Consider the following 10,911-nt stretch of genomic DNA (forward strand, 5'->3'; position numbering starts at 1 on the left):
ATCTACAGGTGTAGTCTTTCTAGGTTCACGAATGGACTCCCATTGTTGAGTTTTTTCAGCAACTTCAATTAGGAAAGCCCAAGAGTCATCAGCACTTTTATCTGTGAAGAGTCCATTGCACATAGACTCTACAATTGTTCGGGTGGAGACATCTAAACCTTCATACAAAATTTGCACAAGTCTCCATTTCTCAAAACCATGATGGGGACACTTAAGCAACAATTCATTGAATCTCTCAAGATATCTAGCTAAGGTTTCACCTTCTAATTGTACAAAGCTGTTCAGATTTTGACGAATTGTCGCAGTCTTGTGATTAGGGAAGAACTTTTTGAAAAACTCTTTTGTGAGGTTGTCCCATGTCCTAATTGATTGTGGATGTAAGGCATACAGCCATGACTTGGCCTTTTCCTTCAAAGAAAAAGGGAATAGTCTCAATTTTAGGGTTTCGTCAGACATCTGAGTGAAACGTATAGTTCCACAAATCTCCTCGAATTCTCTCACGTGATGGTAAGGGTTTTCATTTTCAATTCCTCTAAACACGGGAAGCATTTGTATTGTGCTCGATTTTAGCTCATAATGACCAGTAGCTTCTGGTAAAACAATGCACGAGGGTTGGCTTGTCCTTGTGGGGTACATGTAATCCTTGAGGCTACGGGGTTCTTCCATTATCTCAGGTTGGTCCGGTGTGTTTTCCTCAGAGGATGTGGGTATGTCAATTGGGTCTATTGGATTGACTCTAATTAGTCGGTTTGATTGGTCTCTAAAGGTCACAACCATATCCTAACAAGATCATTGATCGATGAAATAACATCTAACAAGCCCACAGTTTTTTTTTGTAAGGTTAGGAGCCCAATGGTTGGGATATAAACCTATAGTCCAAAACAAAGTGCAAGCCCACAAAAGAGAAGAAAAATAACAAACAAAAAGTTACAAGCCCATAAAAGAAAAAGAAAAAGAAAAATAATTACAAGCCCAAATAGAAAATAAAGAAAAAGAAAAATAAAAATTATTACAGGCCCAAATATAAATACTTAAATACAAGCCCAGATAAATTTAATGAGGCCCACAGTTGGGTTAGCTCATGGGTTAGGCTTACTTGATTTTTGGAGGGAGCCCAAATTTGGGCTTTTTATCCCTTTTTGTTGCACTAGCCCAGTTGGGCTTGGATCTTCCTTAGCAAATTTAGCAGAACTGCTCCAACAGCAGCTGCAGCTTCACAGCAGCAGCTTCACAGCAGCACAGCAGCAGCAATTGCAGCAGCACTTGCAGCAGCACAGCAGCAGCAACAGCAGCTTCACAGCTACAGCAGCTGCGATAACAGTCAGTGCAAGGTAGTGCAAGGCAATGCACTTAGTGAAGCAAAAACAAGATCAATGCAAGAGCAGGAGCAAACAGAAAACATGAACAAGTTGCAGGTCAGGACAAGTAAGATTAACAAGAAAGAAAACAGAAAACAAGCAAACCGCTACCGAGTCCCCGGCAGCGGCGCCAAAAACTTGGTGTGTCAGGAAAGAACTACCTAACTAGCCTGCAAGTGCACAGGGAAGTTGAAGCAAGAAAAAGTAAATAAGGGTTTGTCCACAAGGACTTGGAGGATTTGCTAAAGTTTTCTTTGGAGAATTTCTAAGGTTATCTGAGTTCAAAGGAAGATACTAAGGCTTTTGATTCCACTACTTGACCCTAGGCTAAGGAAATTATGATGCAATGTATGTCTTGTTCTTTCCTGAAAGATTACAATGAGGATTCTACTAACTATCCTAGCCAAATTACCCCTAGCATCAGTTGTCTTTAATCAGCACAACTGATCACAGGCATTTAGCTTCTCTAGCTAGTTTGGCTTAAGGCAGTCTCTCTAGTGGATTGAATTCTTGGCCAAAGACCTAGCTCCACTCCAAGTATCAGCTATCTTCTAACAGCACAGGTGATCACAAGCAGGTAGCTCAAATGACTAAGCAATCATCCTAAGGCAATTCAGCTCACTAAAAGAACATACAGATACATTAACATTCCTAGCATATGATCAAGAGCTTCCTCTAAGCCCTAGCAAGTGAATTAGAACATGGACATCCTTGTAATCATGATACTAACAGGTATAAACATGCTCCACATTACACAGCATACAATTCACAGTCAATTTTTATGCATAAGAAAGATTCAACATGAATTGAAAATGAATTGCTAATAGTGCTCACTGGCTAGCCCCCGAGATCACTTTTACAACAACACCACAGTCTATTTATACCCAAATCCCTAAATTATACAATTAGGGTTTATAGAAAAATCCCCAAATTCCAACAGTGAAATTAACTCACCTAATCTTCAAATTGACGTCGACCCATCCTTCTTTGCCTTCTCTCAGTCCTTCTCCTGCTCCAATTCAGTCTTATAGCCTCACCTATTTTACTAATTTCCCACCTAGGGTTTCAAGGGAAAATTAGAGGGGAAATGGGTAAAATAGGTGGCTAGAGATGTATGTAGGGTATGGGGGTGATGTGGGTAGATACGGTTTGGTGGAGAGAGTTGTTGGCGGCGTTTGGTGGAGATGACAGGGGAGAAGGTGGTGGTGATGGTGGTGCGGCAGGGTATGGTGGTTGCAGAGGGTGAGGGAGAAAGAAGTCGATGGTTTTGGGAGAAGGTCTGTTTGGTTGGGTAGTATAGGGTTTGGTTGTTCTAGTGTGAGGCGGGCTCATCAGATTTCGATGTCTTGCGATGCTTAGCCGTGGGGTGTGGAAATGAAGATTGATCTAACGGATAAAAGTGAAGATGCTGGCAGCGACCGTTGGATGCAGATATACAACGAAATTAACGGCGCCAGATGGAGTTAGGTGTTGTAGTGTTGGTCAGGAAATTCAGACTTTGATGCACGAAGAGGAGGCGACCGTTGGATGATGATATGGATCCAATCTGACGGCTACATGAGAAGTGGGTTATGGATTTGGGTTTTGGTTTGGGAGATAAGTTGGGCTTGGGATAATTCTGAGCCCATTTCTTCTTTAAGAACAATTTCTTCCTCTTCAAGCCCACTTCTAGCCTTTTGGTCTTGTGCACAACATTCTTCGCGGCTTCCTTGTGTAATTCCTCCCGGCTTTTCATCACTCTTCAGCTCTTTTCCGCTCCGCAAGTTATCCAGACTTTATTTATTACCTAAAAATGCAAAATTAAGTAAGAAAAATATTTATTCTTGAAAACAATGAAAATACAGAATATGGGATAAAATGTAGAATTAATGCACAAAAGATGAGTTAAATGCCAAGAAAAATATATAGAAATATGCACTTTTTAGCACTCATCACTTACCAAGAAATATACTACTGAATATTCAACCGGCATGGTTTCATTGATAGGTTTTTATGTCGGAACTGCATGAAAAACATACGGGAAACATTTCCATCTAAAACCAAATACCGACATGGGAAATTAATAAACATCAACGCCGGAACTTCGTATCGGCGCGGTACCATCAATATCGAGAATGCCGGCAGCAAAAACGGCGTTGTTAAATTTCAATTTTACAATGCCGGTACCTACCAAAAAACATACAGGAATAAATGTTTTCCAAAGCTAAATACCGGCATTACATATCAATTATTTTTAATGTCGGAAGCGTGTACCAGCTTGGGACAATAAATTACGAGAATTTCGGAACCTTGGCTTCCGGCGTTGCTGTCTAATGAATCTTTTATGCCGGAATATGTTTCAAATTTTGTCTTTAGTTTTGGTTAAGTTCGACTATGCCGGAACATTGATCGAGCATGCCGGTACGGGTTTCTGGCATAGTGTTTTAATTTCGTTTGGAACTAATTTTCATTCGATCTTTAGGTGGTGACATATATTGATCCAAAAAATGCAAAGCCGCTTCATCGGGATACGTCGGAATACTATAAAATACCTCCGGTATGTGACCAAAGAATACTTTTCACCTAGTATCTTGAACTTCACTAATGGATTGCTAGTAATGAAGCTTCTAATGAACGTGAAATTGATCTTGTGTAGGGAATAATAGATCGAAATGAAGCAATCGCTTGGGATAAAGGGACGGCTCTTAAGAACATGTGTGTGTTGGTGAGGAATACCGAAGGTTCAAAGAGGCGTTTTGAGATGGCTTGCGAGAGAAGTGGGAAATACAAGGAGAAGAATAGCCACAAGAGAAAGGATTATGTATCTCCAAAGAAGACTAATAGGGTATACAAGACTCGTAGGAGGAAGAATAACTTCCCGCTTAAGCTTGTATTCCGTTTAAATGACATGAACAATTGGGATTTTGAGGTTTTGTGTGGCTGTCATAACCACCGGGATCCGAAAGATTTTGTTGGTCACTCCCTAGTTGTGAAGCTAAAACCTCATGAGTTCGAGGATGTAAAGAGATTGACCAAAGCACTTATCAAACCGAGACAAATTCTCACAAGATTCAAGGAAAAGGATGCGTCTAACGTGTCTTCTCTACGTACAATTTATAGCGCACAAGAAACTTTTAGAAGGGTGGAATTGGAAAGGAGGTCCGTTATGAAAGAATTTGAGAAGATAGATTGGGATTACAACTACACGCATATCATTAAGAGAAGGCCGGACGAGAAGCCCCTTCAAATATTCATTTCGCATCTTTCGCTTTCACAATTGGCAAATACATGTTATGGTGTTTTTTTGATGGATTGTACCTACAAGACAAACAAGTACAATATGTCGTTGTTCAACATCGTGGGGAAAACCTCGGACAAGGTAACATTCACATTGGCTTGGTGTTTAATGGAAACCGAGAGGGACTATAATTATCATTGGGCATTACGACAATTGAAATTATTCTTCCGGGAAAATCAACTTCTGAGGGTCATCGTAACCCATCAAGATGACGCATTAATGAAAGCAATATCCGACGTCTTCCGGGACACATAAAATTTCCTATGTACATATCATATACGTCAAAATATCATAAAAACTTGCCATGCCTTGTTTGAACCCACTAAGGCGGATATTAAGAAGAGAATGATTGTTCAACTAGAGGAAGTGATAGACACATTTTTGTGTCTCAATTGTAGTCAATGTCTCTATTATTAGTGCTCGATTTTTGTACTAATTTTGATGCTTTGTGTGTTTGTAGGTGTTTTTGGAGAAATACACTTGTGTGGAAAAAGTTGCTCAAAAAGTGCTATTTGGACTCCCGGAGAAAAGTACTAAAGGCACCCTCAATTTGGATAAGGGGCACCTCAGTTGGGCACCTGCTATTTGCATCCCCAGTTTGGTTAGGGGGACACCATCTTCAACATTTCAAAAATTCGTTTTGGCGGGAAAATTTTATTCTCAACTGTGTAACTTTCGATCGATTCTTGAAGGAGTTCTGGGTATACTAAAGGGCTGAAACTTAATGGGTAGTTGTGATATGTCCTAACAAAGCTAGTATGGGTGTTTGTTTCGATCAAATTTGTCTGAATAACTTGGTTTAATCCAAACAGGGAGTTGGAGGAAAAACATGAGCTTACACGAGTTGTGGTGAATCTAAACGTGTACATCACGTGTTTGGAAGCCTTAATCAACACTTTGGAACGTGAAGAATATTTATAAGGAATTTAATCCAGCTGCAGATGCGTAAAAATCAAAATCATTGATAAAAAAAGAAAGAAAATATCCCGAGTAAAAGAAGATTATTTGGGATTAATGGAGGAGATTCAACGCGTGTTTTTTCTTTAAATAGATTCCCTGGGAGTCCTAGAGAGGGTGTCGAGAGTCTGGGGGGCTGAGGAGAGCCAGAGAAGAAGAAATTCGAGTTTCCCCAAACTCGGTTTCTGTTGTTGCTGCTGCTGCACCAAGAAGACGAAGAACATAAGACCCACACAGAGCAGTCTTATTTTGCTACAGTTTCAGCGACTGTCGACAGACAGTCTTATGTGTTACAGTGACAGTCTTATGTGTTACAGTGACAGTCTTATTTGTTACAGTGACAGGACAGTCTTATTTGCCGAGGGTCGTAGTTCTCTGGTTTGTAACAAATATAATTGTTACAAACCCGGTTTTGAATTATTTCTCCCTTTTCATCATTTGTAAACACCCTTTGAACAATAATAATGATTTTTGAGCGTGTTTCCAACATGATGAGCGGATAATTCTCCCACAACCAAGGAAATGAGGAAGCTATTTACGCATGAATAATTGGTAACTATTTTATTTTCTCTAATATTTAATTATAATTCACTCAATCACTGCTTTTGCAGAGTTTTAAATTGTTTGCGTAATTTTCCTAATCAGTTGTGATTCAATTAGATAGGTTATGTTTTGTTTAGATAATCTATGCTTAAGGGATACAATTGATGTTTGAGAATTTGCTTGATTATTAGTGAGTTAAGATATAAAGGACTTAAAAGATAATTAGAGTTTTGGATTATTTACCATTACTAATTCATGTGTAATAGTGGAATCAGTGTCTTGGTTTTTTTCTCATACCTATTCGCCCACTTTGTTAATATTTTTGTATGTAATTTTATTAAATCTTTAAATTTAATCTTCACAAGTCCGAGAGTTTGAACCTCATTCAAAAAAATATAATCATTTTTTTGTTTAATACAAAGACATCACAGGTTGCGAAGATCCAAGTTTTGAAAGTCCTTCTCTCATGGCCATGTAAATTGTTGTCTTGTAATTTTTGTTTCCAACAAAAAAAAAATGAAAAAAAAATGAAAAATGAAAAAAAATCATAGTTACGTTTTGTTCAATAAGGCCAAAGGGAAGTAGAAATTTATAAGTCAAGCAAGAAATCGAAGAGAAGAGTTAATTGTCAAGGTTGTATGAGGTTCGATAATTTATCATCAACAGTTGAAGACCGAAGAAGACGTTGTTTCTACTGAGCACTATGAGAGAGTCGAAGAAAGATACATTTGGTTGTTTTGTTAGTCCTCTTTCAATCTGGCACAAGATCTTTCTAGCACTGTTTTAACTTATCACACGTAATTAGTCCAGCTGTGTAGCAGATGTCCCTCTCATCTTTATCTCTCTCCTAATCTTATCCAGCTGTAAAGCAGCGGACGCATCTTACAATGTTTATCTAGATGTGTAGCGGATATCTCTTTATCTAGCAGTGTTGCGGATGTGTCTCCCCTTTTCTTCAGTCAGCTTTAGAGCTGACACCTTTAATTTCTCTGGCATTCTAGTTACTCGGAGATATGTTGAGGCTGAGGAGAGCCAGAGAATAAGAAATTCGAGTTTTCCCAAACTCGGTTTCTGCTGTTGTTGCTGCTGCACCAAGAACATTTGAAGAACATAAGACCCACAAAGAGCAGTCTTATTTTGCTACAGTTACAGCGACTGTCGCCCGACAGTCTTATTTGTTACAGTGACAGTCTTATTTGTTACTGTCGCAGGACAGTCTTATTTTCCGAGGGTCGTAGTTCTCTGGTTTGTAACAAATATAATTGTTACAAACCTGGTTTTGAATTATTTCTCCCTTTTCATCATTTGTAAACACCCTTTGAGCAATAATAATGATTTTTGAGCGTGTTTCCAACATGATGAGCGGTTAATTCTCCTACAACCAAGGCGATGAGGAAGCTATTTACGCATGAATAATTAGTAACTATTTTATTTTCTCTAATATTTAATTATAATTCACTCAATCACTGCTTTTGCAGAGTTTTAAATTGTTTGTGTAATTTTCCTAATCAGTTGTGATTCAATTAGATAGGTTATGCTTTGTTTAGATAATCCATGCTTAAGGGATACAATTGATGTTTGAGAATTTTCTTGATTATTAGTGAGTTAAGATATAAAGGACTTAAAAGATAATTAGATTTTTAGATTATTTACCATAATTAATTCATGTGTAATAGTGGAATCAGTGTCTTTGTTTTCTCGTACCTCTCGCCCACTTTGTTAATATTTTTGTATATAATTTTATTAAATCTTTAAGTTTAATCTTCACAAGTCTGAGAGTTTGAATCTCATTACTACAACATCATTCAAAAAATATAATCATTTTTGGCGCCCAAAGAACATGCGGAAAATCATAAAAAGTGGTTGGAATTTCTAAGAGATTGGGACAAAGTTTATTGGTTTCCTACCGAGGTTATGTACGAAAAGAGATTGGAGAAGTTTATTGCCGATTGGAATGGAGTTTATCCGACTGCCGCCTGGTATTGTCGGACTCAATGGTTGGATAAGTTCAAGGAAAAATTTGTGCGTGCATGGACAAACAGGTATAGACACTTCAAGAATGAAGCAACTAGTGCATCGGAGTCCGCTCATGAGAGATTTAAAGATCTCATCCAGTCCGGCAAGGCGATGTGGTTACGGTCACCGAGGCAATGAAGCAATACTTTAAGGATGATATCAATAGGATCAAGGAGGCTTTTGAGAAAAGATCAATGGAAAGGATGACTCAATTTCTTCGTTATGGTAAGTTGCTCCAAGGAATAGAATTCAACGTCTCTCATTGGGCAATAAAACATATGATGAGACAAATGGAATATGAGAAAAATTACGGAAAACCGGATGATGTGTGTATTTGTCCCGACATGTCTTCATTAGGACTTCTGTGTCGTCATATGCTTGTGAAGTATGAAGAAGTGATACCTATTGAGGTTATTGATCCGTTTTGGAAGCAACTATCTTTCGACCCTCCCCCTTTGGGAGATCCCGGGAAATCTCCATGAGATACGAACGAAGCAAAGGAATTCTTCGAAGCTTACTCACGTGGCACATTGGTAAGCCGGCAAGTCTTGTTGAGCCAACTAAGGTTAATTACTCGTCCATGGATCGCACAAAGGGTAGAATTGAAAGAAATGACTCAACGTGAAGAAGAACGCGCGACAACTAAGAAACGAGATCTAACCGCATGTGAGATTTCGGAACAAAGGTTCGTGGAAGCGCAGGTTCCAAACAAAAGAGGTAGGCCGAGGAAGTAACCGCTATCAAGTCAACAACAAACAAAGGATTCTGTATCCACACCAAAAGCCAACTCATCGGAGGTTCCAATGAAGAGGGGTAGGCCGCAAAAGGTATCAACATCAAGTAACAAAGAACAACAAGGTGAGCATTCCAAAGCCATACCTATAGTCGATCTAGCGGAGGTTGCAAAGAAAAGGGGTATGCCTCCAAAGGTATCAACATCAAGTGACAAATAACAACAAGGTGAGCGTTCCTAAGCCATACCCATACTAGCAGGGGTTCCAAGGAAAAGGGGTAGGCCTCCAAAGGTATCAACATCAAGTGACATAGAACAACAAGGTGAGCATTCCGAAGCCATACCCATAGTCGATCTAGCGGAGGTTCCAATGAAAAGGGGTAGGCCTCCAAAGGTATCAACATCAAGTGACATAGAACAACAAGGTGAGCATTCCGAACCCATACCTATAGTCGATCTAGCGGAGGTTCCAAGGAAAAGGGGTAGGCCTCCAAACGTATCAACATCAAGTGACATAGAACAACAAGGTGACGAGGCAAAGGTGGTGACAAACCAAAGTGATAGCAAATTTGATGTAGTTTTAGTTCCAAGGCGAAGGGGTAGGCCAAGGAAGTACGGACTCCCATCACATATCGAAGACAGTGCAAGTGTAGAGATTGCAGAGGATGGTTTGGATATAATCAAGTTAGAAAAGGGTAATATGAAGATGTATAAGGATCCCAGAACAGGTAGGACAATTAGAAGTTATCATACCAAGATACAGTCTTACATAGACCAACTTCCTGAGGTTATTCGCGAATATATTGTATATACAGATGATGTCGATGGAGATGGAAATTGTGGCTATATCATGCTGTGACAGAACAATTAGGAATCTTTGACACGGCGGTTAGTAGAGGTATGACACCATGCCGATATGCTAGAACGAAGATGGCCGAACAACTTGTGAACAAGAGGAGATTATATGAGAAATTGCTCGGTGTAGGCGAGGGGTTTAATGATGTGCATGCCCAAATATTAGGGCCCGAGCAAGAGATGAACTTTCTTCCTTCTCAATATTGGATGAGAATGCCGCTTTGTGGGCATCTAGTGGCGGATACATTTAGATGTGTTGTTCATTATTTTACCCCCACCGTAGAAGTAACATTTACCCCAAAGTGGAAAAAATGCGAAGGATGCCTTAAGAAGAGAAGAGTTGTTTTGGCGTTCGTGAACGGTAATCATTTCGTTATTCCAAAACTCAAGGACAATTGTCCATTGCCACCTATTTGTGGGATGGTAAAAAAACAAGGATCTAGATCCCAATATCTGGAAGGGATGGATGGCATTGTATGAGGAGAATCACCAATTTTGGGATGCGTTGGCCTTATCAAAGAAACATCTTCAAGAGGAGGAGATTCAAGTTAATACGTGTGGAAGCGATGATGAGTAATTTCGATATATGTGGTTCACTAATACGCAACCTTTTGTTTTTTTTTGGAAGTTTGAATTGTCAATACCGGCATAGTTGTGTTTTATAATTATGACGCCGGAACCATGGTGTCGGCGTAGATTATTGTTTTGAAATCATGCCGGAAATACAGAAAAAACATCCGGAGAAATCAGTAAATTCGCCGGCATAGAAGTTAACATAATAACAGTGCCGGTTTTCTGTGAAAAACATATTTGCCAAGGGGATTGCAGACTACCGACATAGTATCCAAACACATTTGAATGCCGAAACTCTTTCATTTAGGAAACCGTCATTGATTTTACTCTTTTCGAGCATGCCGGTACTGGAGAAAACTTAGAAATATATGTGATCTTTCCACATTCAAACTCTGTAAAAGAGGTAATTTGACACAAGTTTATCAACATAATAAATATAATAAAAATACTAGATTGTATACAAGAACAAACTCCAAATTTATGTGGTTCCAAACCGAAAACAAATCAAGCAAAGAGTTTAGCAAAACACACAAACAAACACATTGTTCAAGACTCACAAACAAACATAAACCAACACTAGATTGTTCAAACCAAACTAA

This window comes from Papaver somniferum, chromosome 4 (genome assembly GCF_003573695.1).
Source record: "Papaver somniferum cultivar HN1 chromosome 4, ASM357369v1, whole genome shotgun sequence".
Classification (NCBI taxonomy): Eukaryota; Viridiplantae; Streptophyta; class Magnoliopsida; order Ranunculales; family Papaveraceae; genus Papaver; species Papaver somniferum.